Source organism: Sander lucioperca, chromosome 8, assembly GCF_008315115.2.
Source record: "Sander lucioperca isolate FBNREF2018 chromosome 8, SLUC_FBN_1.2, whole genome shotgun sequence".
NCBI lineage: Eukaryota > Metazoa > Chordata > Actinopteri > Perciformes > Percidae > Sander > Sander lucioperca.
Window position 1 is genome coordinate 18,859,677 of NC_050180.1, and position 20,760 is coordinate 18,880,436.

The window sequence follows — 20,760 nt, forward strand, 5'->3', positions numbered from 1 at the left end:
CCAAAGCCCGCTCAAACATAATTTGTTAAAAAAATATTGGCTTAGTGGTTAGCACTGCTGCCTCAGAGCAAGTACTGGCACTGCTGAATATTGGGTTTGCATGTTCTCCCAACGTTGGCCTAGGTTTCGTCTAGATGCTCCGGTTTCCTTTCACCATAAAGACATGCATGTTAGGTAAATCCTGCTATTGCCTTTTACGAAGGTACTGGGATTACAACTGGAGTTGGTCCCCAGACCCTGGCTGCCCACTGATCCTAAATATTTAGGATGGTTTAAATGCAGATGATACATTACTCATATACGTAAAAATGTACTTGGCAAAAAAAAGGATATATATTATATTACTACTCAGACTACAAACAAAGTACAAACCGAAATTGATACCAAAATCTTCCCCTGTTGCCTACAGATTCTGCATTTATATGCAGATAGCTGTTTATAGAGATCATCTCTGGTGTAACAGCAACGGGATAAGAGGTTGGAGTCTCGTCCTAATAATTTGCTACAATTAGGTCAAGCACCTAAGCAGGGAGGTACACAGAGAGTGCAGATACAGTGAAGACAATAGAGAGATTTAAATTTAGAACAAAAAAAATGCAGCAATTAATGGTGTAACTTTTTGTTAAATACATTTATTTCAACATATAAATGTGTGCAACAATGTACATGTGTGCATGTTTGTATAGTATCAGAATTAATGATGTCAATGGTCGTACTGTAGCAAATGTGTGAGGATTGTGCCTCCCTGCTTCTAAAAAAGCAAATACAAACTCATAACAGCTTTTGTCCCACAGTAGATGACATTTCATTCTCTTTGACACAACTGTCATTCTGCCATGATCACCATCAGGTGACAGTCAATACTACGACTGTGTCACCACTATGATTTTTATGGCTACCACCCCAGAGTCTGTGCATACTTTCACTGACGCTAATAATGAGGGATGTCTGATGCAGGAAATGTTCCCAATTACGGCAAAGCCAAAGGCACATGGAAAGTTTGGGGGTGATGCATTATATATGAAAAGAGATCTCTTTGGATTAATTATTCATCAAATGTGATATATTTACACAAATAAATATTTATTTATTTTACCAGACAAATCTAAAATTTTGAATACTATTTGCATGTATTATGGATTGCTCGATGTTGCCATGCAAATAAATACCTTGTGTACTATCTGGCACATGTGCTTTTTGAGGAAGCAAGCACAGTGCATTTACCAGAAACAAGAATCCCTCAAGTCCCAATGGACCACAAGACTCTGTGATTACGGTCTCTTTTTAATGAGAATCTCTCTCTCTCTTTCTCTCTCACACACACACACACACCACCATTCAGGTTAATCCAGTGCATTTCTATTTAGATTATGTTATCTACTTTGCCTCCTTCAGTCTCTACCTAAACCCCTCTCCTCTATACAGTACCTGCATGGTCAAAGTAATTTGATTGTCCTGCAGCTATTTTCCAGCAGTATTTACATTTATTACATTGATTATGGGGGCACAACACAACTGTATATAGTATCATGTTGTTCCTCACATGATTCTCCTTTAATTACACAGTTAATTTTATGATTTACTATGTGTATTGTATACAATCTGCTATAATATACAGTGCTGTGGTTGTTAAGCTGTGGTGACAGCTTGTGTTTTTGTCACTTCATTTGGTTTTATTTTTACATTGCTAATTGCATGGTTGTTTTGTTAGGCCTAATTATGCTACTAACGAAACACTCTGAAATGGTCCAGTGTTTATTTCTTTACATGAGATTTTCTATATTTATTAGGTTTCAACTAATTGGAAATGGAACTGTAAAGCACAATCTCAGGCATTGCACTGAATCATTACACCACTGTTGCATATGGTATCAAACTTAATGTTGTGAGTCACCTCAGACCCAATTATTTTTTTAAACGTATTTTCAGACTTAAAAGACTTATTAGTCATAATAATAATAATAATAATAATAATAATAATAATAATACATAAATTATTATTACTAATAATTATTAAATGCTGACTGTGGCGATATCAACATGCAAGATAGTTGATGAAAAAGACAACACTAAAATGTAGTTAAAACTAGGGCTGAGCAATATATCGATATTATATCGACATTGATATATGAGACTAGATATCGTCCTAAATTATGGATATCGTAATATTGTGATATGACACAAGTGTAGTCTGAGGCTGCATTACAGTAAAGTGATGTCATTTTCAACCAGACTTACTAGCTGTTTTATTATTTGTCATATTATCCACATTATTGTTGATTATTTATCAAAACTCTCATTGTGTTAATATTTTGCGAAAGCACCAATAGCCAACCCTATAAAATTGCCGCAATATCAACATTGATGTATTTGGTCAAAAATATTGTGATATTTGATTTTTTCCATATCGCCCAGCTCTAGTTAAAACAAAAAGTCTTTCATATATATATACTGTAAGTAGTAAGTCATTTTGGGGTACAATGGTTCTGAAGAAAGCAATACCACAGGCCAAGCAATGGCCAATGGTTCCAAACAGGCACTTTTTGAACGGGCACTGCACTAGTTAATCAAAAATTGCTGAATTAGTTAAAATAAAATTACAAATTTAGTTATTTTTAAGTGCACAGACTTTTGTGTGCATGTGTGAAATATATTTATAATCTGGGTTTCACCCTTAAGGATGGATTATATTGTAATCCAACCATTTTTCTCCAAAACAGCAGCTCAGTCCAGGTTTAAACTGAACAGCAGGGATTACTATTTAATATTCATAATACTAGTAAATAGCCTAGCAGCAGCTATATCGGTCAACACCAAGGTGGATCGTTGCCTGCAAGGGGAGGATTTAAATGCTCTCCTGTATAATGCTGCAGAGCACAGAGAACCTCCACTGATTTAAAAAGAGGTTTATGTACCGTGTGCAAATCCATATAGAAGTTTATGACCATTCAGAGGCAAACAGACTCACAACTTATAGCAACGAGCCTTGACACAATATTAGTTTATAAAGTTCTTATGGATAACATACAACTGCCTACTTATTCATCCAGAGAGGAAATAAAGCAACATTCATCCGTCTGGAGTCATTTTTACTCTCCAGCTACAGCTCAGTCCGTCACAGTGTTGAGTCAGTGCCATTAGCGGAAAACACATTAAATGCATTAGTGGTAAAATATGATAGATAAATGGTGGACAAATAAAGGTAAGAGTGGCATCCTTGTAAAAAACAAAGGGCGAACAAGTGATACTGGTGAATGCTATTGCTGCATTGTCACGATGGGATTTTGTGCAGGTACACTTTGTCTAACAGTCAGAGGCTGGGTATTTAACCAACAGAAATGTATCTGTAGCACAGAGTATCAAAACAACATACAACAACATACAACAACAAAGTAACATCTGTAGTATCTTCCAGTCGGTATATTACTACAAATGGAACAGTGGCGGACTGATTCAGCTCATTATCACTGCTAGCTGCAGGGAGAAAGAAAAGGACATGATGGAATTGTGAGCAAGGGGGAGTAAAGTGAAAAATCTGTCAGAGTCAGAACAATGATAGACAAATTAAGTAAATTAGTATAGGACCAAGGCATAGAGACACAGAGGAGAGCTTTCACAATTAATAACTCATGAGCCAGTTTCTCTCCCCTCACACTTCTGATTATAATTATGTTTCAGTTTCTCCCTCTAAACCACCTCCCCTCCACTCGTCAACCCCAAAATCCCTCACCCTTTCTGCCTTTGTCTCTCCTTTACTACCCTCTCCCCTAGCTCCCAGCTCCAAGCAGCTGGAACAATGGACAACATGGAAACATAATGGATGGCTGCAAGCTTCAGCGAGAGGCAATCAATAACCAGACAAACAAAAGAGCAGCACAGTCTTGCATGTGAGAAGCTCCCCAATAAAGCAGCACTTGGCACAGAGGTGGCGTCCTCCTCCTGTTAAGTTGCCATGTTCTGTTCTCGGCTGACTAAGAGTGAAAACCATGACCACTGCCTGACACACACTGTATTAGTGACTCACAGTGAGCTAACAGACGCATGCACAGTTGGGTCTAACGCCTAACCCACATCAGCGCTCTGCTTATGTTATCATGCTACGCTCACAGCTGCTCAAATTCAAGCAGCAATGTTCTCTAAAAACCTGCTGCGTATGTGAGCAAGTGTTCACACACACACACACACCTAAACATTTTCATTTATACACAACCAGCCATTTGTTCTTTTCTCAAGACACTTTACTTGCCTAAGGAACAATATAAAGTGATGCAAAACGGTAGAAAGTAAGGAGAGAGTAGGAAGAAAAAGACTACACAATTACCAATGTAATAATATAAAGACAACTCTTTAGCACTGTCTTGTCATATGCAAATTGTGACTTCTTTGAAATACACAGGACATTCTACATGAAATGAAGTGTTCAGATTTATGTAGATATTCAACGATTATTGGCTATGGATCTAGAAGTGGGATTAAACAAGATTGGTATGTTTCCTCTGGCAAAAAGGTCTAGTTTGTAGCTAGACTTGGTGAAGTTCTGACAAAAACCAACGTGCAAAACAAAGAGCTTCCTATCCCGCTGTAATCCCCACGATTTGCAAGTTCTCCCATCTGGCTTTAATAGTCATTAAAGCCATTCTGCAGCCTACTGGAAAAGAGACAAAGTCTTGATAAACCACAAACAGGAAAGTACACAGAAAGAGTGGAGACACATCGTTAAAAGCAAAGAGTGACAGTGAGAGAAATTGTAATGTCCTGCCCCAACAGTCTCAGAAACTAACTTTCGCAAACTCACTTTAATGCATTCCTGTTAACATTTTCGCATCTCAACAACCGAGAAGAGCAGCATCAAGCCGATAAAATATTAAAAAGTGACATTTGTTTAAGGCAACATTTTTGTACAAGTCTAGAAAACAGCACAGTCATTTATCATTTTTCATAATCTAATGTTCCATGACTCCGTGATTTCTTAACTGATTTTAGAAAGCAGCTGTGCAGAGGAGGGGGAATGGGGAGACTGAAAAAAAACCTGTCTCTGAAGAAGTGGAAATCTGCTCAATGTTTAAGATATTTTTCTGCTTTAGTACAGAACTGCATTGAAACAAGGGGAGGTAAGTTTTGTCTCTCTCAATCTCTCACAACTAAACAGTAAAAAAAATATTACATTACAATTCCCATCCCAAATTCTAATATAGATTCTAACAACGGCATTCACACTATGGAGGTTTTCCAGTGGTGAGCAGTTAGAGATTACAAGTCTAACTCTTCTCCACTGTGCTGCGTTCCGGTTGTGTTCCGTCCTCCGCCACGCGCCATACCACACCAGGAGCGTCTCAGAAGTGGAGCGTCTTGCTGCCCGAGTCACAGATTTTTATTATCTTTACAAGTACTTTACAGAACAATCCCGTGTTTATCAAGCTAGTATCTAACTTCCACTCCAAGCACTCCTGTAATTAAACTCCATGCCTTCTCTTTTCTGGCGTTGTCCTTAAAAAATGATCTGTGGTGTCTATTAGGTTTTTCCACCTCCAAGATGAATCTCCCCTCGTCCGTGATGTTGTAAAGGAGGCATACAGTATACAATATTTGGGGGGGTGTTTTGGTAAATTGACTGGATAGTCTCGCTGTTTCACTTCCTGCCCTCTGTTCGAACATTTCTTTTCAACAAGTACAAACAGTAAAATGAAGGTTACTGATGAAACAGTTTTAACATATAATACATCTCTGTGTAACTCATAGGGTAGACCTACAGTACATGCCAAAACCCTCCACACAGTCTGTGCATGTGGGCATGTTTAAATGTCAGAGTGTTTGTGTACAGCTCCAGTCACCATATCGGACCACAGCGTTGCCAACCAGCTGACACCACAAGGAGGAAGGGCTGACTGCAAACACACTAACGAACGCTCACAAAAACATGCATACACATAAGATGACTTTATGGTGTAAACACAAATCATCATGTCGCTAAGCAACCTAGTTGAAACGCTTCCTCGTCATGAATAGCGAAGAGGGGCACATAGGGAACTGAAAGATTAAGAATAAAACTCAACTCATATAAAAATGGATGCAGTACCAGAGTGGAGTGGCTTAGATTCGGCTTCAGATTATTTATTTACAACAGTAAAAAGTAAACCTAGGTAGAGTGACCTGCGTTTCGCTACGGGGCAGTTCTGTTCTCGGAGTGGAGACAAAGCGATCAGAGCTGGCGTCGCTCTACGCTACTGACCCACTTGTGCCCCCAACCATGCCATCCAAAAAGCTGGCAGACTCACAGCCATTCACTCAGAAAGCTTTTAGACTGATTTAAAAAGACATGCCAGCATTGCTTTACTTTGTACTGGAGCATTTTAACGTCCAGCCTGATTTCTCCTCACTTGACAACGAGCCAAACAGTTTGCCTGATGTGTATGTAAACAAGAACTATGCACACACGCAAAAACAGTGACCCATACCTACAATGCAGTTTCCAACACCTGCCGGGGACATTTTTCCTCAGTTTTCACTTAACTTCCACAATGTGGACGTGGGAACTAAAGTTTGAAGCACATTAAGTTGACTTTTCCTCTTTCACATAGCAACAACTAACTAAACTAAACATTTTGCCTTAAAGCCAACATTTATCAGCCATAAGCATACAGGTAAATGTGTTACAGGCATTGCCATGGCCATCTTTGTACTTGGCTGCTCAGGTTTTCTGAATAGAAGAGGGATAGTCTAGTTAGAAACGGCAGCTAAATGATGCAAATTTAAATGTAAATGTATGTCTTTACATATTCTCCTTTGAACCAGCACTGTTCACACATGCCTGACACAGAAGGCCATAATACTAGATTGCCTGCAGTACAGTGTCCTTAGAGCTTGAATGCTCTGCTCAACAACAGTGTGCCCTTAATGGTAGTGGCTAGTAGTGACAACCCAACATCACCTCCACACTGTGAGACGGGGTGAGAATATTTGCACATTCCTGCAGTTCTTTCATTTTAAACAGTTACATTGAACATCTTTTTTAAACAGTATCTTTTACTATTTTTGTTGTCTTTTTTCTGTCCTATATGTATGTTTCTTGTCTATGCACCAAAACACTACAAGCAAATTCCATGTACTGTATCTGAAAACTTACTTGGCAATAAAACGGTTTCTGATTCCAACAGATCTGCAGACCAGTTGATAGTAATGGATTATGCCTTCCGAATCTAGCCTAAATTTTTTATCCTTTGATCCCAAATGTAATCTGTTCCCCCATTCTGGATGCTGGCCAAAGAGAAAAGACACTGAGTTAAGGATTCTGATTGGCTTAGCTGTGACCTCTAGTCCCTACCCTTCAACTCTGGCTGTTCAGCTCATGGGTCAAAGCAGGTCACCTCCACAATTAAGCACACAGCCAGATAAATAGCACGGGCTTTGCCCATGAACTCGCAGCAGGGTGGTGCTCTGCAAAGTTAGACCAACCTTTAAGTATTCAGAGGAGCCAGGTTCTCTGCTGAAGTGTTCGTTAGCACTCCAAGGGTGCTGTTCAGTGACTGGACATGTGCTTTGATCTCCCTGTGGAGAGGGGCATCAGCACACCAAGTTGTTTGACAACAACATCAATACAAGATAGTGCGCCAACAGCCCTAAAGTGTGACAACCTATAAGCAGACACTAATCCACGTTAACGCGAGGATATCTCATAGCACTGATATCTCACTGATAGCATAGATATCTCAATCAGCTGTTCATTCCCAGCCAGAAACACAAACATTCTTCCACACTAAGCATCTCATGGTATATTTAGACCCCCGACAACTGCATGGCACATCTGCCTTTCCTTTCATTCCCATGCCGGGAACACCACATGACTTCAATGCACACACACACACACACACACACACACACACAGTCCGTTTCACATGTTGTCAAGACCCTAAAGCAGTTATCAGAGTAAAAATCACACTTGCGATCATCCTCAAAATCAGCTTTCACTCTGATGAGATGAAAAGCGGAGCCTTACCAGTGAGAGCCCGTCCACAGGAGACACCAGGGTACGGAGGAGAGAGAAATGTGTCTACCCGACGAAAACCCAACGCGAGCCGCCTCCCCGTGCTCCGCCACCAAATCAATTTCACACTCTCTCACCTCCCTGCCACTGTGATGTCATTCATTCATCCGTTTCCCCCGTAGTCATGGCAACTCTGCCGCTTGGAGCTGTTCATTCTTTTACATCTGTCTTTCTCTCTCCCTCTTTCTACGTCCCTCCCCCTCTCCAGACCCCAGTGAACCCAGCCCACCTACTCCATCTGAGGGGGTACAGTTACACCCCCATCCTCACACGCACCCACCCCCCTATTCTCTACTATCACATCGCTGGTGTAAAAAACGAGTAGGAGGGTACAAAACACAAAAAGGGGAGACGCCTAGATTCACCTCATGTTGCGAACATGCCCTGAAGAGTTTGTGGTCAAACAGGGATACTTTTGTCAAGGCTGCCCATAAAGACAGAACTGTCAGACAAAGAGAACTGGAAGGGAGACGCAACAGAGCCTGAATAGGTGTGCCTGGAAATCTCTTGTTTAGACGTGAGCCAGCTGTCTCATTTGCACACAGACACACAGAAAAACAACATATTGCGGAGTCTAAATGCTGATGCACAGATGTGTATGTCTGTAACTCACACTCAGACGCACATACACACAAACACTTAGCCCAGCAGTGTAGTGTGAGGTGATGAATAATTAATGACCACCATCATAATTACTACGGTGCTTCTCTGCTAATAATCCCCGTGTTGACCTTGGAAAAAGGGGGAGGAAAATCTGGTCACTGAGAGACAAATCACACACACACACTTATACACACCTCCACCTGAAGCCACCTCCTTTATTCAATTATTAGCCGCCCACTTCTCCAGTCCACATTTATTTTCCCAGCAAGCCCTCTCTTCCCAACCTCCACAGGCTTCAGATGTTCATCACTGCCTCACTTAAACCATTTCACCCAGCACTCCTACCAATCGCCACCCTGCTGTTTTCATATTTTAAATCTCCCTTCTGCACCTCCCTTCATCTTCACCAGCAGGACTGAGAGAGCCTGCCGAAAGGCATTCAACCACCCGGACGAAGAGGGGAAGGACAAAAATGGGAAAAGGAAGACACATAAGGGTAAAAAAAATCAAAACACCTACTTGTCAGACAGTCACTGAGTGAGGAGAATATGGTCTGGAGTGGGACATAGGACACAGAAGCAGAGGTAATCAAGAAATTACCAAGTAAATGAAGAAGCCTAAAGAGAGAAAGAGAGAGAGGGGTATTTCTGGAAAAGATAGGGTTCTCCTCTCTGTCACATCTCTTAACACATCACCTGGCTTTTAATTAGCTTCCTGTGCTTTCCTACTGGAAAATCTCTCCATCTGTCTGCATCGATCCCTCACTCATCATTCTTAATCTCTCCGTTATTTCTCACATAATTAATGGGGGTTTTACCCAACCACCAATGCATTAACACATTTTTGCTTCTCAGCCTTATTTCCATGTGTAGTAAATCATAAGTTTACTTCCACTCTTCACTGATGTATTCTGACATTGTGTAAGGTCACATGGAAGTCTTGATTTGAATGCATGCTCCTTCTGCGTTAAAGTCCGTTTTCCTTGCAGGAATTTGATTCCACATTTTTCTGTTCTCGCCCAGTGCACTGCGCGACTATCTTCAGCACTGATGAACACACATACAACCAAAATGGGCTAATTTAATTAATGTAATGAATTCATGGTTTTAATAGGTTACATAACTGGCCAGACTCAACACACAACTAGAAGCAAAATGTTCCTCTCTTCAGTCTGTTTGTGACTGTGTGGGAGGGCTAATACTCAACATACTAGGTCTGTCGTAAAGCTCCTTAATCTTTAAGAATTGTCCTGGCACGAACCCTGACTTTGCAGTAATGCCAAGAGTCAGACTAGTGACGCTAGCTGGGCTGCAACGCCAGGTCCCATTTACTATGACAGTCAGCCATAACCTTGATTTAACAAAACTTTCTTACACTTATCTACTTATGAGCCCTGTGTTACAGTGACTTAGTTAAGCTAAACTCCCCCTACTCTGGAATTAGGGTTAGTTGGCAAATGTAAGAAGGATGAATGGAGGTGGAAACTGGAGACAAAGTAAGAACACAGAAAGAGAGGTGGGAGAGGTTCAGTGATGAGTGTGCATTACATCTCTGAATTGAGGTACATTAGGGGCATGAAATTACCAGACTAGTGTTTCAAATCACACAGACACACACATACACGCACATATCTAAGGGGGGACCTGTAATCTAAAGCCAAAGCAATTGCCTCCACAGTATGGTCTGAGATTTTGCTTTACCTAGACATTATCCCTCTCTTCAGAGCTCTTATCTGCACTCACAGAAATGAGCAGAGAATACAACAAAAACGAGACTGACAGTCCTCTATCGCCCCATCCTTCATACCTTCTCTTCCTCTATTACCCTTCACATTGATTCCTCTCTCTTTTCCATCACTATGTTCCACCGTCAATCCAGCTATGCTGTATGTTAGTCTTCTTCTCACACACTCTACTTCTTGGCTCGCTCTTTCATCAACACATCCTCCAACTCTCTCAATGCCTTAGTTTTCGACAATGGTTGGTTTGACACGGATCCATAGGAGATTAGCATGATAGCAGGTGGCAGTGTATCATAGCATTGTAAGAGAGGAGGCATCATGCTCCATTAAGTATTGACCCAATTTGATTAGGGTTGAATCTGAGAGATGACAGGTTTGAAATCAAGCACACAAACATCACAGCCAGACCTTATCTTTCATCTCAGCATAAACACCGCCCCCCCCCACGGCTTCTTGGATAGATCAAAGCAGTGTTTTTTTTAAAAAGGGAATGCTTAACCAGTCCTGTTCAAATCATTTGCATGGCTCTGCAGCTGGGCTCATATTCAGCTCTCTAATATACACTCTCTAGCTGCAGGCAGCAGAAACTGGTAGGTGGACAATTGTTTGTGTGCAAGGGAGGGTCCATGTGCGCATGTGCATTTATGTGTGTGTGTGTGTGTGTGTGTGTGTGTGTGTGTGTGTGTGTGTGTGTGTGTGTGTGTGTGTGTGTGTGTGTTAGAAGCTTGATAGTGATGGGAGCAGTAAAGCAGTTACATTTCATGCACTTGCCCTCATATACCTTCCAGGGAGGGGAGCGAACCAGCTGCTTCACGAGCTACACTCTTCCCTCGCACTTCTTTCTGAGAAAGACCTTTACTATCTTCCCGTCACCATCCTTGCCATGTCACACAATCAAATAATTTCAGCTCCCAATCCTATGCACAAAATTAAGTACCTGTACATATGAGGTTTTTTTCTCTCCGTTTGCTCTACCTCAATTTCACATTAAATACAGCTCTCACATTCCAATTCAGGGTACAAACAGGTAAGAAGCCATACATGTTTGCATGCACATACACACACACACACACACAAATGTAGCAGAAGCAAATCCTGGCAAGCCCAGACACTGACCCTGACTTAGATGTTCCTTATTGACACGGTGTCCAATAATAGCCCTGGAAGGGGAACAAAGTCTGCAAGGACTCCAGTCACATGCAAGCAGCAGCAAGCCTGCAGTAATATGCGGAAGTCTTCTATAGAAAGATGACGTCACATGGGGTACAGCCTTCACCTCCTCTGACAAAGACTATCAACATATAGGGCTTGGTCAACCAGTGCACCTGTTTAGTATTGGATCCATGCAGACTGCTCTGCTTTGATGACATTCTTTCATCAGATGGGGGAAAATCTCAGACCAAAGGTTTGGATTTAATCTTAGCCTGCTGGAAGTGTTCCACGCCCAGATAACACGTTGTTGCTGCTGCTGCTGCTGCCAGCAGTGCTTCCTACCACCTGTCATTAGCTGCCGTTTGAGCCTGCCAACTGCCCAGTCCCATGGGCCTCCCTTACTGTATAAGAATAGTCTGGGATTTCATCTTCATCTCAGGATCATTTTTCAACTCATGCGGTCACCTGAGATATATAGGAAGACAAAAAATGCCAATTACAAGGGTTATGGATTACGCTTCCTGTTTATTTTACTTCTACACTTTCAGGAGTTTGACTCTTTAAAAAAACATATTAAGTCAATCAACAGAAGATTAACTCATGAATTTTTGCTTAAATTTAATAAAATAATTTAAAATGACCAAATATTTTCTACATAGTTTGTTAAAAAGGGCAATTCCACCAGTTTTGCATGTGTCATCCTGTGAAGTACGACTGCATATGGGGAAAAAATGTTATGGGCTCTAGAAGGACATGCGCAAAATCGAAATTGCCTCAAGTGATGTCAGTAACTAGTCTTCAGGCTAGCGACGCTACATTACCTACTACTAGCAAACACACCTGAATATCTGGCTGAAATGTTGATAGTCGAGTTGTAATGTGGTTTGGGTAATATAGGCACTAGTTTTTGACAAATGGAATGTGTGGAATCAGAAAGACAATATCTCTGTTTCTGCTGCATGGATTTTGATTATTTTTTTAAACTGTCCATTGTGACTCCAACAATGTTAGAGAAGTGCAATGCTTATTATGCTTATTACTGTATATATAATCAGTGCACAATGCTTTATTTATGAGTCTTTTTGATAATATAGACTAAACAATCCTTATTAAAAAAATAACCTATGGGATCAGTCAACATTAAAGTTGATGCATTAGATACTGCCCATTTCCAGTCATATATGACAGACATCTCATCTCTCAGGTCATAGTTTGCCAATTATAAATAGCACATATTGGTGTGGATTACAATTTGCACTAATCAGATTTGAGGGTGAAACTAATCTATGGCTTCCCCAGATGAACGGTAACCCCCTTAATCCCATCACCCACCCCCCATCTGTCTGCCCAGTCAGCTGTCTGCCTTCTGAGGTCAGGCACATGAAATGCATCTATCTACTCAGTGTATGCATGTGTGTGTATGCATGTGCTTTTTTCTGTCCTTCAGAGGCGCTGCAAAGGAAATCCAGTAAGCGTGGTAACCAGCCAGTCCCATCTAAGAAGACATAATAAAAATGTAAACAAAGGCTTTTGACCAACAGGCCCAGAGTTAGAGGTGTTAGTGTTCACCAGATTGACTTGACTGATCAGACAGAAAATTTTCAGGTAACAGGTAGTGGCTGTCATTTCTAGTTTTTCCTCTCTGAATTTCATGCAGCTGTGACTTTTACGACCATGCCACACTTCCTTACAGAACTCTGTGCGAACAAGTAGGCCTATTCCCCTTAATAATGCATAAAAGGTGTCATTTAAATCTTGCCAAAGCCACGGGCCTCAGCATTAGCAACACCGGTGGACTGTTTTACATGAGTAAAACAGTAGGGGGGGGAGCTTTGACAGCAGCAGATCCATAAAAAAAAAAGCTTTCTTGCAGTGACAAGTCTTTGCACAGCCATCCTATTCTCCCCAGCCTTCTCCTCCTTCTGCTCTTTATCATCATCATCATCATCATCATCATCCTCTTTAGCTCATAAATCAACCCATAATTATCAGGGAGGGTGGTGACTAAGTCTTGAGACCATGTGGCTCAACAGCTGACCACAGCACAGGGGACTGGGTTGCGGTCTGACGCAGACCGACAGACTACAGCTTCATGACTTTAGCCTCTTGCTGGCTACACCCAGTGCAGCTCGCTTTGCCATGTTCCAAATAAGAGACATAAGAAAGAAGAACGACAAGACAGAAGGCAACTGCCTGAAAATGGCTTTTTGTTTTTTTAAGAGAGCAATACTTCGATGCAACGCTGCCATACACAGAGGCCCACAATCTGGCTGAGAAGGAGGACAGATGGGTGTACACACACACACACACACACACACACACACACACACACACACACACACACACACACGCTGGTCCTCCTCCTTGTACATCAGTTTACCATGATTGGTTTTTTTAAAACAGTGTTAAACAGTTACACCTTTGCATCATATCGTCCCAAGGGCCTAACACCAACAACTTTAACACACATACACACATTCTCTCTCTCTCTCAGACACAAACAGCACTCAGCCATCTGAATGAGGCCATCTGTGAGCTCCTGTGAAACAATAGCAGAGTTTTGTGGGGTGACACAGGCAGAGTTATGTTCTTGTCTGTTACTCAGCGACGTTCTGTCACACCAAGCAGAAAAAGCTTTACAGACGGTTCTCCTCACTGCCCGTTACAATGCTTCTGTATGCCTCTTTTACCTTTTTTGTCTCACTTTCTCTTACCACTGAGACACATCACACAACCGCACAGCGTATGGGTGAAAGCTGCCCAAGGTCCTCTGAATCTGGAACAATTCCCAACTGACATCCTGTATCCCAAAGGCTTTTTGGAGGAGTGTGTGTTTCTGTGTGCAGCGATCAAGCCAACAAATCTGTTTTCCTTTCTCTGTGCTGCCAGCCGGCACATATGCAACATCTCAGGGCAAACAACAGCACGCAAAAAGGGAAAAAAGAGAAAGAAACAAAAAGGCCAGTCTACAGACAGACGGTGGCCATTTAAGAAGAGGTCTTTACCTTGGAAAACATATAAAGCAGAATGGATGCAGACAGAGGCAGAAAAACACATTCATGCAAAGAATAAAGTATTCAAAAACATAATGACAACAAATTGCCAATGCCAGTTGTGCCATCAGGCCTTCTGTGAATGGTAAACAGAGAAACTCAAACACTTTCATGCACAGCTAAACAACAGTGGCACCATACCTCACTGTAACATTTCCACCGCAGTTCCTGATGCTTTCTTTTCAGCTAAGAAATAACATCCAGGGACAATCTGGTCTCAACTGCAAAGATCTGAAACACTCAGAGAGTGAGAAAAAAAAAAAATCAACTCCCAGCTCTTTCTACATCTACACCCATAGGCTAAAATCCTCCACTGACATCCCACCAGAGAAAAGGGTAGGAGAGGGAGAGAGGGGAGTGTGCCAGTTTGGGTGAATGAGGGGGGAGTAGTTGAAAGGGAGAGAGAGCATGAGTCAGTGAGAGACGGAGAGAGAGACTTAGGAGTTTGTCAGTGAGTGAGCATGTGTGTTTGTGAGAGAGAAAAACAGAGAGTGAGACGGGAGTTTAAAACTCTAATTACAACTGCTTATCACAAGCCCATGAGCAGCTGGTGGGAATGAGTGACACAGGACTTCATACACACTACACTCTGTTGTGCCTGTAGCCTACCATGTGTCCTTGCTGTGTGTTATTGTTAGGGGGAGGAGAACCAAACACTCAAACAATGGGCAAAAAGTGAAACCATATAGTGAAAACAGGAGGACATAAGAGGAGGGCAGAGCAGATGTGCCAAGCAAAAGGACAACCGTACATACTACATACCTCCTCATTCCCTTAACTCCAAGGATGGAAAGAGTACAATATTTTACTCAAGAAAAAGTAAAATTACTTGTGTAAAAGTGCACTCAGATATAAGTAAAAAGTAGGTCAGTAATGGAATTTGTTACAACTGTATTAAATTAAAGTGCATGCATTAACATAGGCCTACCAATACATGCACTATTGAAACATTTCCCTTATGTTCAAACAACAGTACATGTCCCATGTGCAGCCTGTGCATACAACTGATAATCAGTTATCAATATAGGCTACAACCTCCTTCAGTGCAGCCTATCAAGAATTAACCAGAAAGCATGACAACTCAGACAATGACACGAACATTACCAAATAAAAGAGCTATGCTACATTAAATAACCAACCTCTTTAGAATAAAGCATCACAAAGGCAGCCAACACACACAGAGATGTAAAGTCAGTACACTCATGCAAAAAGACAGCATACAGTTCTTACCATATTCTCTAATATTCTAGTATGGTTCGCACAACGCTATATCTAGCTACGCAATAGTTGTAAGTTAAACGTTCTCTTCTGGAGAGAGTGTTAGCTACCTACATCCATAAATTAGTTTGTTGTTGTAACGTTACCGTTACTCACCTGTCTTAACAACACTGTCGATGCTTTGAGCACCGTTAAGTCCCCCTCAGTCTGCTTTAGGTTGAACTTGTTTATCTTCTTCGTTTAATCTCCATTCCTAATATAACCAGTCCACTCAGCATCTCTGTCCCACTGCACTCCTCAAATTCAAAACGTTTGACAGCAGAAAGGTTTTTCACACACATCACTGAAGGTATAAACTGTTCTAAGGTTCTAACGTTACATTTAGAAACCACGCTATTTCAGCTAGACCCAGCATAACCTGTTGTGAGTGTGTTTGATTTGGGTCATGTAGCATGCTGGGCAGCAGGTGGTGCATCGGTGATTAAATGAAGGTAGATATGGGAAAATAGTTTAAACATTTACTAAAAATGATAATATGGCATTACTTTATTGTTTTCATAATGGAGACATAATTTTACAATAATACTTACAATTACATAATGGTTGCTTTTGGTGCACAGGTGTTTTAATGTTTCGCCATGCTAGGGATGGAAACGTTGGTTGGTCAGTCGGTCAGTCCACTACTTTGGTCCAGACTGAAATATCTATTGCCAGGAAATGTTATTAATGCCATTCCCATCAACCTCAGCTGCACTTTGTGTTTAGTGCTACTTAGCAGATGTTAGCATTCTTAAACGCTAAACTAAGATGGTAAACTTGGTAAACATTACACCTGCTAATTTGCATCAGCATGTTAGCATGCTGACGTTAGCATTTACCTCACTTCCAACATTTTTGTTACTGAAATATTGGAAATTAACAACATACCAACATATATCATGTGTTGTTATCATTAACAAAAAAACAAGTGAGGAAAAGATAGTAAATACCTAAAATAACGTTCATCTGTCTGCTTTTGCACACGATACAGTGCTCCCTGTAGCATATGTTTTCTAAATGAACTGGTGGAGAGATCAGAGGACAGTTTGCAAATGAAATGTATGAGAGGACATTGATATTTCCACAGTCCCACAGCCCCTAGATTTGTGTGTGTGTGTGTGTGTGGGGGGGGGGGCAGACAAATGTTGCTGGCTCTCTGTGTCATTATACATCCATGCTCTGTGTGCCTCTGCCAAAGCTCCATCTTGGAGCAATAAAGCAAAGTGTGGGAGTCAGGAGATGGAGAGAGGAAGGGGGGCAGAGTTGTGGCAAACCAAAATCCTTCCCTCCTCTCATCCATTTGATGTTTTTCCTCTCCTCTGTAATAGGCTGATGTCCTTGAGCAAAAAGACCAAGTCCAAAAGTAAAACTAATCAAGATGAGCTCGAACAGAGACAACTTTTAAATCTGCTCTTACTTTTCTTGCACACATGTGCAGATTGCAAGGCTTGCGTTTCATCGCGGTTTGATTCCAGGCAGAGGCAGAACCGTATGAATTATAGATCATCTTATATTCCAAGCAGATCCTAGACAGGGGAGAAGAGAACATTCTAGATCTAACACTGTTAAAAACAAATAAACCTCTCATTCTGCCGGTCAGTCACGTTTTTCCGATCAAAAACAATTAGTGTCTTCTGAAGCTGAAACGATAAAAAAATCTACAGCATGGCAGGCACAGAACATGGTGTTTAGACTTTAGAGTAACGGATGGCACAATCCAGTTTGTTGATAAACCAAATCCGCACTTAAACGGGAAATCCACGCAATGCTGCTGCCAGTTCAGCTGGAGGGCTCTGGATCAGCCTGATTACTTTGGTCTGACTGCAGCAGATCAAAGTAATCCCCAAATACTAGAGAAGTACATACACGAGACAACCGTGTAGTACACTGAAGCACAGTGAGACGATGTGAGTGCTGTACATTTTGTCAGTATTTAGGGGGGGCAATGAAAATGCACGTGTGCATATGAATGTGTGTGTGTCTATGTGCATGTACAAATCTATGTCTACTTGCAAAAGCCGCAGTGTGTGTTTGTAGATTTGCTGCTGAGAGTACGCTGGGTTTAATAATCAGGATTCAGGGATCACCTTTAGCCCCCGTCATCAGTCAGACCTGTCCTAAAGCTTCCAAACAGGGCGAGAGGGAGGAAACGAAAAGGACAGATGGGGACACAGAGACGCTAAGGTCAATGTGATGCAGCCTGAAAAATGGGAGAATGAAGGAGAAAGACTCTAAGGGACTGGGACTAATGAGTCCACTAAATTTTACCCCTCTCATACAAGCAAGCAAAATATTCTGTACTCTTGAGAAATTTACATCAAACATCTAAATATGAGGTTATCCTGCTTACTGTACATGTGGATACATAGTTTTTGCAGTGAAGACTATGCCTGTGCCAACATAAAAAAAGTGTTTGGTGTGTTGTTTTTCCTGCCTTGTTTTTTTTTTAAAGATTGGTCTGATTCTTAAAAGCACACACTTTACACTGCTTCTTTTTTTTTGTATTAGCATGACAATATCTTAACACTTAAGACTTGCTTCTTGCCAGCTCCAGCTAAAACTAGATTTAATAATGTGTTAAATATTCTAATGCTAATGGTGTTCACTAATTGGTGTTACTTATGCGCTAAGACACAAAATATAATCATTGTAAAAAAATGTCTTAGTCTGTTTTAACACTGATATAAATCTGCTTTTTTTTGTCTGTTTAATAATACGACTGCACTCTCAACATGTGTGTGAGTGTGTGAACTATACACAGTGCCAGCATGTGTACACAGCAGGTCTCATTTCCTGATTCTCCGGTCAGATGCTGGTTTCTCTTTTGAGAGGCGAGCCCACAATGACATCAGCTTCCGCCAACACACCAGCCGTCACCATGGCACCACACAAAGACATTTCTGGCCCAGAGGGAGGGGGGGGGGTATCATGCTTGACATGTTTATACGAGAGGTCTGTGCCCCCCTCTTCTCTTATAGCCTCCTCCCCCTCCTTCTTCTTTTTCTTGAGTGTTTGTACAGCCGCCTGCTCTGTTTACCAGATCATCAAAAAGCTTCTCTGACTTCCACGGCTCTAGTACCCTGGGTCTGGCCTGTCCTGCTCTCTCTATCTGTTTTAGCCTCACAGCCTCCATCTTCTCCTCCGCTTGCTCTTCCACTAATGGACACTGCTACCCATTAAGGCCATTTCAAATCTTTCTTTCTCAGTCTTCTATTTTAGACATTTTCCTCCCTCCCCTTCTTTTGGTCTCTCTTCTTGTCGAATGGAGCCATGACTCCAAGGGCAGACTGCCTAGTGAAGAAGTGACCACCCACCGGGCTTTGTCTAACTCTTTGCCCCAACGAACAGAAGGCCTGTGTGTATGTGTGTGTGTCTGTGTTACACAGAGAGGGAGAACACCAATGCAAACATTTTACATTTGTAAATATCAATCTCTTCAAAATGAACATGTTGGAAAATATCTGGCTGAAAAAAGTATCACAAGATGTTGACGTATCTTGAGCAATATAGAGAGGCATGTTTGCTCTCTTCCACTGAGTAAAATACCATATTTTTAAAAGGTCAAGTAAATTTGAGTAGGCTACTTCAGTGCGGTTTATCTTCAACGGATTTAGGCCTAAAACAAAATAAAACAAATTTTCAATTATGCCACCAATTTTTACATTTTAAAGAGTTTATGACTAAATTATGGTTTATTCTTCACTAAAAAAATGTTTTATCTGAAAAAGAGCATTAGCAGAGAATGAGTCAATTTCAAAAATCACACTAGAAAAATATTGTGGTAGGGGAGGATGTCCCTAAGGCATTCTGCCACAACAACCCCAGCATCAATCCCCAGATGTAAATTTTTCACATTTGCACAATTATCAGAACACTAAATTTTATATTTTGCTCCAAATCTCCTAGTTGAATCACCACAGTGTATTTGTGTGTCTGAGTTACATGTGGGTTAGTCTTGCATTGCCAGACCTTCCTCCACAGCGCTGCGGAGGAGGGTCTGGCTAATCCATACAGCATTCCGGGATAGGAGAAAAACGTGCTCTGGTTTATTGGCATTTCTTTAAACCAATCACAATCATCATGGGCAGTGCTAAGCCCCGGACATAATGACTGTGCCGCTGCAAAATAGCCTCGGGGAGGAACTTGTTTTGGTGGAAAATGTGTACGTTCAAAAGTTGTTTTAGTATTGCAACAGAAAACTCAGATTGGACAGATGTCTGGATTTACCCTGCAGAGATCTGAGGAGCAGTTAACCATAGTCCTCATAAATCCACCGGAGTTTAGAATGCCAACACAAAGGAAGTGGAAGGTGTGGGACATCTGCCGAAAGGAGGGAAATCCAGCGGAATTTCCGGCTGCACCTCACCAATCCTGGAAGTGGAACGTCGTCGATATATTACTTGTGGGGGGGGGGGCCTTCTTGCCCCGGGTGCAGTATTTCCAATCAATAATTTGTGTTTATGTGAAGTAGAAGTGAGTGATATGCTTGAGATAAATATCACAGTTGATATTTTTTCATTATCTATAATCATGCAAAATCATGTAAAATAAACTGATTTTAAATGTAGTCAACTGTGTTCCACTATTATGCTTTTCATTAGGCAAAACTGTTCTGTGTAAAACAAAACATCATTATTTTGGATATCATTTTTTTTAATAACAATTTGCTGTGAATCATTAATTTGTGCAGCAGAAATTTATAAAAGAATAACATGATGTGACTATGACAATATGATTCCACTCTATTAAAAAGTAGCACTAAATTATCGCCAAGTACTGTATAATCTACTTCAAATATTATGTATGTTAATTCTGACACCACGTTATATGTAATTTCCATGTATACAAATAATTCAAACAATGTTTGGTTGTGAAAATGTGTATAAAGTCATGGTAATCCATTGTTCAAAAAG

The 20,760-nt window shown here is 41.1% G+C and overlaps 1 protein-coding gene across 3 annotated transcripts in view; it reads right to left on the bottom strand.

Annotated features, from left to right (window-relative positions):
- Positions 1-16,128, bottom strand: part of myo16 (myosin XVI) — a 136,539-nt gene extending 120,411 nt beyond the window's left edge. Inside the window, exon 1 of one of the 3 annotated variants that reach the window (XM_031295252.2) lies at positions 15,965-16,128. The gene's annotated coding sequence lies outside the window, so the exon portion shown is untranslated. Of the gene's footprint in view, positions 1-7,993; positions 8,219-14,731; positions 14,948-15,964 lie in introns of those variants that run through there. The other 2 variants (XM_031295242.2, XM_031295233.2) reach the window with 2 other exon arrangements.
- Between the last annotated feature and the right edge of the window lie 4,632 nt (positions 16,129-20,760).